Source organism: Notolepis coatsorum, assembly GCF_963971535.1.
Source record: "Notolepis coatsorum genome assembly, chromosome: 6".
In the NCBI taxonomy this organism is placed as follows: Eukaryota; Metazoa; Chordata; class Actinopteri; order Aulopiformes; family Paralepididae; genus Notolepis; species Notolepis coatsorum.
Window position 1 is genome coordinate 90,263,532 of NC_140170.1, and position 14,144 is coordinate 90,277,675.

Genomic DNA, 14,144 nt, shown 5'->3' on the forward strand with positions numbered 1-14,144 from the left:
CTAGCCTGTCATGCCGTGGGATATGCATGGCAAATTGTGGTCACTCACTCAGTCACGGACTATCTAGCAGGGACGCATGCATGGCAAATAGTGGTCACTCACTCAGCCACTCAGTCACAGACAATCTAGCAGGGACGTATGCATCGCAAATTACTGCCACTCACTCAGTCACAAGGGGATCTGGCAGGGGACGTTTTGTCGGACGCATGCGCAGGTAGCACCGTGGGTCTGTGCAGTTTCATGCTTGTTAAGGGCCACACCGCTATACAGTAGCACTACTAAAGGAGCCCCCACTATTGAGAATACACTGAAACTGGTGACGTCTAGCTAAGCTAGTATTGAATATCGATTTTCTTTTCCTCTTTTTGTTTTATTACCGTTTAAAAATCTTAAATCCCTTGCCTTAGGATGGAGAGAAATCAATATTAGAAGACCTCATTCAAGGTAGAGAGAGCCTGTGTGAACTACAGACAAACCTACCAGCGATTTCTTAACCCATTAATTTTCCCCATAGGGAGACGGGGGAAGCTGGACACCGTTCCTGTTATCAGCGTGTCTCTGAATGTTGAACACATCTATTTTCCATACCTCTCAACTGTCTTTTACGAGTTCAACCCTTACAATGACAACAGACACAAAGGATAGGTTTAACGAATTCCATCGAAATCGATTTTATTAGCAACAATGCAACAGCCTGATGCAGGGAGGCTTGGGGGGGATGCACATGGAGCTGCACGTTCCTGGGCAGCTGCGCTCAGTGGGGATTTTATTAAAAAAAATGAATTATTTAACTAGGAAAAAGTCTCATTGAGATAAAAAATCTCTTCTACAAGAGCATCCTGGCCAGGATAGCACAGTTACAATTTCACATTTACAGACGAAAACGATAAAAAAAAAACATATAGCCATTAAAACAAAAACAAGGACAATTCACAGAACCATTTATAGTCAGTCAAAACATCTGCAGCCAGATGTGCTGGATTCCATATCGCTTAGAAGGGTTTTAAAAGCAACCAGTGAGACCAGCTCATGCAAGTTCCAGTGGTTTTGTAGCTGATTCCAGGTGGAGGGAGCTGCATATCTGAACGCCTTTTTTCCCCAGTTCAGTACGGACCCGAGGGACAGTTAGTAAAAATAAGCCCTGAGAACGAAGACCATAACTGCCCATACTTTTTTGGAGAATATACATCTGTAGGTAAGTTGGCAGCAGTCCAAGGATAGCCTTATAAATAAGGACATGCCAATGGTTGAGTCTGCGGGTGGACAGGGCAGACCATCCCACCCGAGAATACAAAGTACAGTGGTGAGTAAGGACTTTAAAATGTGTGATGAATCTCAGCGCTCCATGGTAGACATAAATCCAGTGAGTGTAGGCATTTCGAGGATGCATGCATGTATATAACATCACCATAGTCCAGCACAGACATAAAAGTGGCAGCAACCAGCCTCTTTTTAGCCTAGAAGGAGAAACAAGACTTGATTGGATGAGGGAAGGGAAAGGAAAGGGGACCTTTTCCCAGAGCCTCGCCTCTAACGGTTAGAGTAGACTCCAAAAGGGAGACCAGAGTCTGTTAGCCTAAAGAGCCTCCCGACAGAGTGGCCTCCAGAGGGGGAAAATATCACAATTACAATACAAAAATACAAATATACAATTGGCAGTATTAGAGGGTGGGAGAAGCTGGCGAGGTGGGTCCGGGTTGTTGTAAACAGCGACTCCTACAGTTCGGTCGGGGCGCCTGCTAAGCGCGGATAGGACTTGAGTGGGATAATGTGATCCTTCCACACGCTACGCCCTCTCAATGAGAATCCGCGCTGCCAGGTGAAAAGAAGCGGTTGATTGGCTGGACGTGTGTCGGAGGAAGCACGTGATAGCCTCCACTCTCCCAGACCGACTGTGGGGGGTAAGTAGTGCTGAGGAGCACTCTTAAATCTGCTCTCAGCCACGATCAAATCTCATGATTGATTGACTAATTTAAAATGTCATTATAACTTGACAGACTGTGTTCTCATAGTGATTCCTTCACATCAACGCTACAGGCCTCCTTGGAATTAATGACTTAATCATAATTAAAATAAATATGACAATATTTGTACGATAAGAAATTACGCATTTGATGTCGGAAAAATAAATAATATGGATTCATCTGATCACAGGGCAGCTGCTTAACCATATCTGAACCAGCTATTTTGGACAAATGTATAATTACTTTAATTACTCAGATATTCAAACACAATTATGCAATTATTGTGAAATGATTGAAAATAATAATTATGTAATGCCTTCTGTGGAATTTGTATTTCTTATTTGTTACACATCTGTTTTAATGATTAATTATATACATTTGAAAGAATGCAGGTCAACATGCAATGTATCCCATTGATTGGTATACAATGGGACAGATATTTGTTTGATTGATTGATTGATTGATTGATTGATTGATTGATTGAAAACTTTATTAACAGATTGCAGAATGGGTACAGTACAGTACAGCTCAATTACATAAGGGGATGCAGACCAGGGAAAGAATTTCATCTTGTTTACATCAGGGTCCCCCATTTTCAATTCATCATAACATATATGACACACACGACACAGATAGACAGTACTGCTACATCTATACATTTATGACATACCAGATTTGCAAATACAGTACAGTAGTTTGTGATACAAAAAGAGTCCAGAAAAGAGAGTACATTTGACGTAGAAACTGTTGGAGGAGGTTGGGTAGGAGGGGTGGGTGGGGGATAGACTTACACTGTACAAGCAAAACTGTACATTGGAATATTGACAAAACCATACTTGGTCATTTACTGTACATTGGAGGGGGTTGATATAGCTATAAACCTGCATTCCTTCGAATATATCATTAATCAATTAAACTTATATTGAAATACACTATATAGCCTATACACCAACACTGAAATGACAGTGGATAAATAAATAAGAACTAAAGCTAATCGGTGGAAATAGACTGCATTAATATTCCATAACAAGTCTTGTGTGCGCCTACGAATGAACAGTAGCCTATAGGCTTAATTATGGAATAATAAGCCATACTGCGTTCATTCATTACGCCCGCCGTAGGCTATATATATTATATTTCATTCATTCATTCATATACAGTACTGCGCGCGCGTGTGTGTGTGTGCGCTGCGGCAGGTGTACCGCGCGCTGTATATGATGCCAATACATTAATCTAATCTAGTTTTGATGCCGCGCAAGCGTGATTACGAAACCTAGCCGCATTTCTCGGAGACGCTCTCTGATTGGCACTGACTGACGCTAGGTTTCGTCATCACGCGGCTCGCAAGACTCGCAAAGCACTTCCGCCATTCCATTTGCACACAGCTGCGTCACTAGTTGCCTTATAAGGAGCTCTGGAGGCGTTGTTTTGTATGCAAATGATCTGAACGGGAACGCGCTTTCGAGTTTAAGACAGAATGCCATTCTCCAAGCAGATATCAGATCATATAATTTGTGCGACCTTTTCAGCCACTTAAGACATATTACCAGCACGTTCAGGACTCAGAGTGAACTTGTCATTGATTATGTCTCAGTGGTTCCAAGATAAGTATTCCAGATAATATCTTTGAAAAAATTTCGGGAATGAGACCCATTGTCTGTAATTGGCAGCTCGCCTGTGACGTACAGTACAGGCCCCGGCCAGATGACAAGAGACCATCACACTGTATAGAAGCATTCCTCTTGACAAAATCATGTTGATCATTCTGCCGTACGGCTGAGATTAATTGTGGAGGCAGAGTACTTTGGGAGGATAAGGGAACGTTCCTGATGAAGTAATTCAAGTTGAGGGCTTTCGCTCAGCGCCACTTAGCATTGAATTCAAAGCAATACACTTTATATACCATCTGGTGCAATTTTTTGAAGTGCTGATATTATCACATACATCATGTAATGTCTCCTTCTCTCCCTCCCTCTCGCTCCCTCTCTTCCTCCCTCCCTCCTTCCCTGTTGCTCCCTCTCTCTCTCCCTCCCTCTCCCTCTCTCCCTCTCGCTCCCTATCTCCCTCTTTCGCTCCCTCTCTCTTTCTCCCTCCATCTCCCTCCCTCTCTCTCCCTCTCTCCTTCCCTCTTGCGCTCTCGCTCTCTCTCTCTCTCTCTCTCTCTCTCTCTCTCTCCCATGCACAATCACAACGGCCACACAAAAAAAGCAAACACCAGGGAGCTTATTTATTACATGACACTGCCCGCCAGCCATCCTCAACCTTCCAACACCTGTTCACAGCCATTCACAGATACTAATTAACCTCAATTAGCCGGAGTGGCCCCTCTGCCAGATAGGAGGGCCCAGTCGACGACCCCTTCCTGAGTGACGGCCTGTCAGAGAGTACAAACATCCAAATTACGGAGTGCTAATATTAAACTGCTGGGGTCCGGCTAAGGATGGATGCAGATTACAAGATTTCACAAAGATGTCTTGAATTAACTGAGCTGAGTTGCACATCCCACCCACATTTCCCAGATCAAAGTAGCATACTGCCAAAATAATTTAAAATCTCAGAAGAATAATCATGCTGTGTGTGTGACGGCTTGATTGGGGTTAAATCCTAGTCACTCAGTAAAATTTTCTGATAATTTGGAATGAACACCACGCTCTACCACAATTCCAAACGGCAAACAAATCTCAAAGTGCACCCTTTAACACATTGGGTGCCAACGACGAGAAATCTCGTTGTTGGCCGCCATGCGTTGTGTGCCAATAACGAGAAATCTCGTTATTTAATCGTTATTTCTTTTATTAGCGATATCCATTCATTTTTCATCCATCCAGCCTCACGTTATCATTGGGAATGGCTCTGAGCTCGAAAATGGCAAATACCGCCCCCTATCGTCTCCCGGATGGTATTGCACCCATTGGAATGGAGTCGATGGGAATGCATCAGAAAAAAAACTGTGGGCTCCACATTTGACTTCTGAGGCATGTAACCTGAGACTATTGCATCCACTGAGGGAACTGGAAGAAGCGTCGATTATGTGTTTCGGAGTATAACGTCAATAAACACAATCGATATTTGGAATGGCAATCAGGAATTGATTAATATTTTTGCAGAACATCTGATCTGAGGTAAGGACTTTATTTGACCAGTATTGGGTTAATCACAACGTGTCTCCTGTGTGTGTACAGTGTGTGCGTAACGTTAGCGCCAGGCACAGCATAGATAATAGATTTTTCAGCCCGCTTCTCTAGCGTGCATAAGTACACATATACTATCGATAATCTAGCGTTTATTTGAAAACGATTCATAAATCAGCCGGAAAATGACAACGCGTTGTGTGTATTCCAGTAAAGGGCTCATCTGTGGAATAATAATTTTTCTATAGAAATCTCCAAAACTATACTCGTATTAAAAATGGTATAAAACGGAAATGTACTGATGAAAAAACAATCCGTTTCGTACATGTTGACTGCAAGCAAGTCATTGATAAGCGACGGGTGTATTAGACCCATAGCCTTAATTTAAGATATAGTTTAAGCGTTCGCAAATGTGCTCGTCCTCCAATTGATTAGAGTGGTGGCACACAAGCGATAGATCATCATTCATTGTTAGCACCCAATGTGTTAAGACCAAAAAAGTATAAAACATATATAATTCATATACTATACTGGATGGTATGATAAGGACAGCTCATACAATTGTGAACATGGAAACGTCTGATTTAAAGGCGTACTTCACAAAAAAAACAATGCTGATTTATTTTGCACATAATGTCACACACAGCTTTGCACGCATTAATTTAGTTTGACAGTTATTGGGAGTAAAAGAGTTTAAATATGGCCACTAGTGACATTGAATCCGTGTGTTGTGTTAATTGCAGCTCCATGAAATGATGTAGATGAAAAAATAGAATAGATGAAAAATAGAAAAAAACGCCTTGTCTAAAAGAACCTTATCATTTCATGGAGCTGTAATTAACACAACACTGGGATTCAATGTCCCTGATGACATCACTGGTGGCCATATTCAAACACATTTACTCTCAATAACTGTCGAACTAAATGAATGTGTGCAGAACTGTTTAGAGTGTTGGAATGTGTGTGAGATTATGTGCAAAATAAATCAGCATTGTTTTTTGGTGAAGCGGCCCCTTTGAAGCTAGAAACATGAAATACAGTCAGATGTCTCTTCTGAGATGATAAAGAGATAAACATGAGAACTAACAGTCAGATGCCTCTTCTGAGATGATAAAGAGATAAACATGAGAACTAACAGTCAGATGCCTCTTCTGAGATGATAAAGAGATAAACATGAGAACTACAGTCAGATGTCTCTTCTGAGATGATAAAGAGATACAGCTTTGAGCTGCTCCGCTGAAAATGAATTGGAGACTGATTTTGTGAACACTGTAACAATATGGAGTGATTTTCCCACAGACATGGGCACCTCTTTAGAGCTCAGTGGGTTGTAACATGGACTGAAGATGGACAACAAACACCAAGAGTTATGCTGTGGCACACATGTGGCAATCGAGGCTCATCACTTCATCTGCTTTGGGAATATCGGGCTGTTCTGGGTGCATGGAGGTAATATCCCTAATGTCAAGAGATTCTTCCATTTCCCTTTGCCCTCTGACCCTCAACACAGGGAGCCCCCCAGGGATGTGTCCTGAGCCCCCTCTTCTAGTCTCTGTACACCCACGGTTGTAATGACAAAATCATTTCACTCCTCTATATTGTAACAGTAATAGAAGAGGTGACTGAGAATACAACTGATTCTCATTGTGATTCTGATGTCCTACTGCACACCTGCTGGGCCGAGCACCAGATGATGATGTTAAAGGAAAACTCCAACATTTAGGGAAATTAGCTTATTTACCATCTACCCTGGAGTTAGACAAGAAGATACATACCTTTTTCTTCTCTGTGCATGCAGTAGGAGTAGGAAGACGTTGGGAACTAGGCTAATGGAGGAACCTACTTCCAGTGACTGATGCTAAGCTAGGCTAACGGTGCGCATCTTCCTACTCCTACTGCATGCAGAGAGAAGGAAAAAGGTATGTATCTTCTTGTCTAACTCCAGGGTAGATGGCAAATAAGCTAATTTCCCTAAATGTTGGAGTTTTCCTTTAAGAGTTACTGTTAACCAGCTCTGGACACTGGGTTGCTGCTTATCTACTAAAATAGTCATTATTTTAAACTGGAAGGAGTGTAAAAAAAAAAGCCTGCTTCTCTAGGGATTATTGGCTGGAGGAACGCCTGGACTTGATATACATGGAATGGGCATCCTCCAGAACATGGAGCACACAGTCTGTAGGGCTGTCTTAAATGCTTCGAAGCTTCGTTCGATGGGCATGGGATTCAAATATGAAAATTAAATTTGATTATTAAAAAATTAAAAAATTAAAATAAGGACGTTTTTTTTTTTTTTTTTTTTTTTTTTGCAAAATCAACTCTGCCTCTCTTTGTTAACTAACTCCTCTCTTTGTTCCTCTTTGTTCTGAGAGGAAATTTCTTGTCGTAAATCTGTTCGGGAATGAGACCCAATGTCTGTAAAAAATAAAATAATAATAATAAATAAAAGTCACTGTAACAATTCAATCCAAAACTGCGTCATCCAAAAAGCATAATATAAATGTGTATAATAAATTAAATTGTAAATGAGTTCACAACATCAGAAATGCATTTGTATCACTTAACAATTTTTTAAGAAGATTGCCGTATGAATATCGATGTATGCATCAATAATTCGTCTGTGAGGAAATGTTTTGACTTGACAAATAACTTTTTGCAAACAATAATTGAATGTTGGGGATAGGACTGCGTTTTAAACTCAAGTGCCAACCAGACATATTACAAGAAACATAATATATTTGTGGTGCAGCTACAATGTTACAATGTTTACCAACTACAAGCAGAATGGAATGAAATAACATCGCTCTCTCTCTCACTCTCACTCTTCGACCTGTGTGACACACACAGTATGTAACTGTAATTTCATAGGAGCAGGAGTACAGCCTGTGTACTACAATGTGCCCATTATTCTGAAGATAGGATGGCAATCAGTTTGCATTTCACATTGACTGGCTGTGTGGGTGAATAAATACAGAGCGCCTGAGAAGATGTGTGTCTGTGCTGCCGGGGCATAGATGTGCGTACAGCTTCGGAGGACATTAGAAAACAGCTTTAAACATTTGCGAGGCAGTGAAAGGCATAAATATGCTCTTAGTGTAGAACAAAGGAGGGGTCTGGTAATTGCTCATCATTTCTGAGAGGTGCGGGGGAGTATTGCAATCACTCATGTGTGCAGGGAGCGAAATAAACTTTTTGACTCACCGGCCAGTGGCGGGTAGATGGGACAAATCTACCCGCCAAGCATATTTCTTACCAGCCAAATTTAATTCTTATAATTTTTTTTTAATAAAATATATATATTATATAATCATACTTGTAGTTGTATTATCTGCGAGACATCGCCACCACGCAACAAGTCAAAATGCTCGCTATCTGCAAACAGCTCCACTGTCTGTGTGTATACTCGAGTAGCCTCCTGCTCCAGCAAGGATTCTCCGGCGCTGCAGCTGGACCCTATACTCTACATTCAGCATGCAAGGATTCTCCGGCGCTGCAGCTGGGCCCTATTCAGCATGTCCTCATGCGATGGAAGCCAGGGGCTCGAATACGCATGTTATAAGACATTGATATTAGGGATGCACGATATTGATTTTTTGACACCGATACCGATAACTTTATGCTCCTCAAGCCGATAACCGATATTTATTGTATTATAATATTTTTTTTAACTGTATATATATATATATATATATATATATATATATATTTTTTTTTGAGTATTTATAAGCTCCGACGTCATCGGTACTGCTATCGGTACTCGAGAAATTATGGAGTTTTTTTTTGAGGAATTTAAACGTCGCAAACTAATCTTGTTGTCTGTATCTCTCCTGCCTGTGTCTCTGCCTGCTCTCTCCTCTCTTCCCCTCCTACACACACACACACACACTCACTCACACACACACACACACACACTCACTCACACGGGTGCTGCGCTGGAGTACAGACAGCTCTGCTCTCATAATGGTGGACAGAACGAAATGTTCAAAAGTCTGGGTCTATTTTACTAAAGTCGATGCTGACAACGCTCGTTGCCACAAGTGCAACAAGACATTTGCCAGTAATGTATAAGCGCTGGTACTTGTCAATGTGGCTGGCGGGGAGATAACGTTAGCTCCGAGTAGAGTAATGGCTGATAATCCGGAGGTAAATAAACGAACGAGAGCTTCTGATTGGTGGTAAGAAGAAGAGGTGGGTGCAAGCCGTGGGACGTAATTGGCAGATCGACTGTCTGTCTCCGAATGTAACGTGACTACGTCACAGCCAAGAAAGGGAGCGCTGGATTTGTGAAAAACTCCCTGTTCCTAAACCACACGCTATCAGTTTTACCACAGTACTGGCAAAACGGGAGGAGGCTATAATAAAAACAAGCGCCCTTCATCCAAATCCACCCACACCGGATTTCTTTTAACCAAAAAATTTATTATATGTTATCGGAGCTATCAATAACGTTATTGAGTTTATCGGGATGACGACATAATTGCTGATATCGGCCCGATAATTATCGTGCATCCCTAATTGATATCAGGAGCTATCTGTAGCTACTGCTAGATAACGTTAAGACAACGCCTCAGTGAACTATTTAGTTTACTGGGACATTTCGTAGTGACTAGTGAGCTAACGTCAGCTAACGTGAGCTACCTAGCCAACGGAGGTATTATGCACTAGACTGCTGGAGCATTTGTTGATATCAGGAGCTATCAGTAGCTAGCCGGCTGGATAACGTTACACAATGCCTCATGTATTAAACTAAAAGTGAATAGATGACTGGGTAATTTTGTAACGGTAGCTAACGTTAGCTCACGGAGGTCCCACTGACTAGACTAACGTCACAGTGACTGTCCGAGGCAATAGCCTCTGTTTACATGCAGCATACAGAAACAGGTGCGGGAGGGGCAGGAGGAGTAGGAGGAGTGCGCTGCATGTCTGTGCTGAGACAGCGAGTGAGAACTCCGCTAAGAATTGGATCATGTTTTTTCGATCGGTTTTCACATGACTATTTGATTGCCCGCCACATGGCGGACAGACCTCTCAGTCTCACTCGCCAAACGTCAAATCTGGTCGCCAATGGCGGGTGGCGGGCTCCAATTTCGGCCCCTGCTCATGTGGTTCTGTCAGTCTGTCAGTCTGTCTGTCTGTCTGTCTGCACCAGCCCTAACTCCTACAGTTCTGATCCGATATGGATGAAACTTTGCTAACTTTGATATTCTTAAAATCCGTCAATGGCAAGTATTTTATTTGAATTGATTTCAATAATTGGTCATTGAAATCAATAATGAGGGTAAACATAAACGCAAGAGGGCACTACTACATAAAGCTTTGCCTAGACTCCTGTAATTAGCTCACTGGCAACACTTAATTACAACAATACAACATGCCAATGCCCGAGTCAGCCTCTATTGTAGCTTTGTAGGTGAAAATACCTACGCAAAATAAATTTCCCCAGCGAATATCTTACTTACATTGTTGTGAAGGATCAGATTAAACCGAATATATATATTTATTTATGGATATATATTTAATAGTATTTGTATATCGTTTGATATCCCTTGTATATTCCTTGTACATATACACTGAATATCCCTTTATTCTACTACAGCCCATAATAGTTCATTCTCTTATTGGACAAAAGGACCAGGCGCCAGGGACAAGCCCCTGGCGTTCAAGTTCAAAGGTACCGACGAGACATGCCTTTACTAGCCTCAGCTCCGCGCAGGAATACGGCTACCGAAAGCAGAGCGGCACTACTTGTCCACCGTGCATATAAATATGGCGCAAGAAATGTAGAATTCCTCTTAGTCCTTTACCCTTCTACCCAACTAAGTAACAAGACATGAAGCCTCACCCCACGATACCGCGTGCGGTGTAGTACGGCCTGTTTGGCCTTAGAATAGCAGTGAGACCTCGTGCGAATTAATAGCTGAATTGCCAGAGTTTGGCACCGTATTTCTATTAAGTAATAATAGTCTATTATGTATGGTGCATCGTTCGGTTAGAGTTCTAAAGTGAGCAGCACCCCCATCGTTTCCTCGCGTTATCTAGAGTCTTAACCAGGTTGGGCAGACCACGCGTGGTGCTTTCATCTGAGGAGTTCTGGGCGAGGACGAGTGGACCTGCACATTGGATTACCTACCCCGACGACTGCTGAGCCCTATACGGCATGGAATATCTATTTGCTTTGGTGCTTTGATTTGTGGAGCGGATAATCGCCAACACCGGTGAGTGTTGGATTTACCCCGAGAGGAGCCAAGGTGAGACGGCGCTCAGACCAGACTGAGGTCGCCTCGCTTCTTCTTCGTTGTGGACCGACAGCGACAGCTACAGCTATCGTCTACAAGAGAGCCCAAGTGTATTCATCTGCGGATCAAGGTTCTACGGGCACTGTGTTCTGTACCTGGACTCTCCCTAGAAATCATTGACCAGACGGGATACAGCCGACGGCTCTCCTACCCCCCCTACTGGCCTACAACCGGCGGGACCCCTTCAGTATATTATCCAGCTATAATCATTAAGTGACCATCGCTATAATCCCCTAAGAGCCAGGTTGTATACTTGCTTCCTGTGTAACCAGAGATTGGACATTCAGTGTTGATTTGCATACGAGTACTCATTTGCCTTACAAGAGCATTCAATTCAAATCATAAATGTAATAAGTAACTATTATATGTACCCTTTGCTATATATTAAATATTTGACTGTTACCTTTGTGTGGACCTGATTTCATATGTGGGAAAGTGTTCATCATACTTAGATATCGTGTACTGTATGGCCAGTAATTAAAGTACATAAAGCGGTAGTGGTTTAATGATACCATACTTATCAATACAGTCAGGGAATTGTACCCCTCAGTTACAATTGGTCCTTCGAGCCGGAGGGTAATTAGCGTAATATTAATATAGTGGTATTAATATTGAAATGGCCTATGATGAACACTCCACGAAACGGTCCTCCTAAAGTAGAACGCCCGCAACGTAGACGACAGCCACCTCAGTACTTAGAGGATTACGCTGTCAGTAAACTACCTAGCCTTCTACAAACAGTAAACGCAGTAAAAGTAGAAAGTAAAATAAAAATTATGTCCGACCCTATCAACCAGGATACCCCGACCACAGAGGCCCTAGTGGGTTCTAATGTAACTGACCAAGCTCACGGTGGGGACCAGGAGGGAACTGACACGACTTTACCCCCCGCCAATACCGAAGAAGTAGTCCCCCCAGAGCTCCGGGAGGAAGACAACCCCCCAGAGGTGGAACTCTGCACGGAACAAGATGAGGAGAGCGCCGAGGAGATAGAGCTCCAGGACTCCCCAACGAGTACAGCCAGGAGCGGCTCACCTCTACAAGCGTCTTCCCCCAGCGAGGCGGAGAGGATGCTGTCACAGGCGTTCCTCGTCAGCCTGACAGCCTCTACCGAACGCGATCGACTCCAGGGTGAACGCGATCGACTTCAGGGTGAACGCGATCGACTCCAAACACAGCAACGGAGCGAAGAAGAGCACATACGCCTGGAGATGAGACGCCTTCAGACGGAAGAGAATATGGCAAGAGACCGGTCCGACACCCAGCGCGCCGCTGACGGTGCCCAAAGAGAAGCAGAGCGCGACATCGCTCTCATCCAGCGCGAAGCCGAGCGCGACAGACTACAGGGCGAGCGCGACAGACTACAAGCTGAGCGCGACAGACTACAAGCGCAGCTAATGGAGCAGCTGATCACCAGGGCAACACCCCCTCCCTCCACAAAGGGTTCCAGAGCCTCGTCAAGACACACGTCAAGGGCACCCTCCCCTAACCGAGCAGGCGACCTTGAACTCGACCACCAGAGAGAGTCTACACCCCCCTCCGAACTCATTCCCCGACCGGTCCAAGTGAGACCCAGCTACAAGGAAGGAACGGCGGACACCGCGGAGAGGCTAAATAGACGACTACAAGATTTAGATGACCTGGCAGAAGAAGAAGAGGGAGAAGAGGAGAGTCAAGCCCGACAGCAGCACATTACTCCACAGGACCAGGAGGTCCAGTACAGCCCAGGCTATACCCCCGCGGCTCTGCGCTACAGACCCCCGACTCGATTCACGGGTGAGCATGATGCACGACCAGTCCCGAGGAATAGCACCTGGACCAGCGGGCCATGGTACCCTGCCAGTACCAGCCCACCGAGAGGCGTAAGAAGAGACTCGCCCAGGAGGCCTCTCTTCCAACGCTCACCGATGTGCCAGCCATCCATGGCGTCATACATTGGCACACCGACGTTTCCAGACTTCACCCATGAGAATCGAGCACAGTACACGGAGCTCCGGATGTGTTTAGAGACAATGATGGTGGATGTCGCTGATGAACGCCACAAGTATGCAACATTATTGAAGCACCTGAAAGTGCCCCGAGCGCACAACATAGCGCTGGCCTATGCCACCTCTACGACCCCATACACCGCGGCTCTAGCAGCGCTGGACCAGAGATATGGACGTATATGGGATTACGTAATACAGGAGATAAGGCATATCGACCGCCTACCCCCAGCAACAGACAATCGCTCACTAGACGACCTGTCTATAAAAGTACAATCCCTGGTAGGGATGCTGGGGGCGCAACGAGAAAAGGGTATGCACGAACTATACGCAAACTCGAACGTCGAGAGGATTTTAGAGAAGCTGCCGCCCGCCCGACAGGAGCGCTTCAGGCGGCAAAGAGACCACCGTGATCCTAACGGTCCCGAGCCATCCCTCCTAGATTTAGCCGACTTCCTGGCGAGAGAAGTCAGCAGCCTACGGCTGGATACGTTCGTGCGGAGCATGCCAAGCTCCAGAGAGGGACCTAGGAGAGTAAACGATGGCCGAAGATCGGTGACTGTCATGCACCAATCAGAATCAGTACCGAGCAGCAAGAACCACAGTACCCCCTCGACGAAAGAGAAGTGGAAGATGGTGTGCCCGTACTGCGAGAAGGAACACTGGTTGTCACAATGTGACCAGTTCAAGAAGATGACCGCTGAAGAAGTAAGTCACTGGATAAAGTCCAACAGGCGCTGTTACCGATGTGCGCGCAGTCACATGGCAGCC

At 44.2% G+C, this 14,144-nt stretch overlaps 1 protein-coding gene across 1 annotated transcript in view; it reads right to left on the reverse strand.

The window, feature by feature from the left end:
- Positions 1 to 14,144, reverse strand: part of asic1b (acid-sensing (proton-gated) ion channel 1b) — a gene marked incomplete at its 5' end in the record, with an annotated part of 514,910 nt that overhangs the window by 456,697 nt on the left and 44,069 nt on the right. The gene's annotated exons all lie outside the window — the stretch shown is intronic.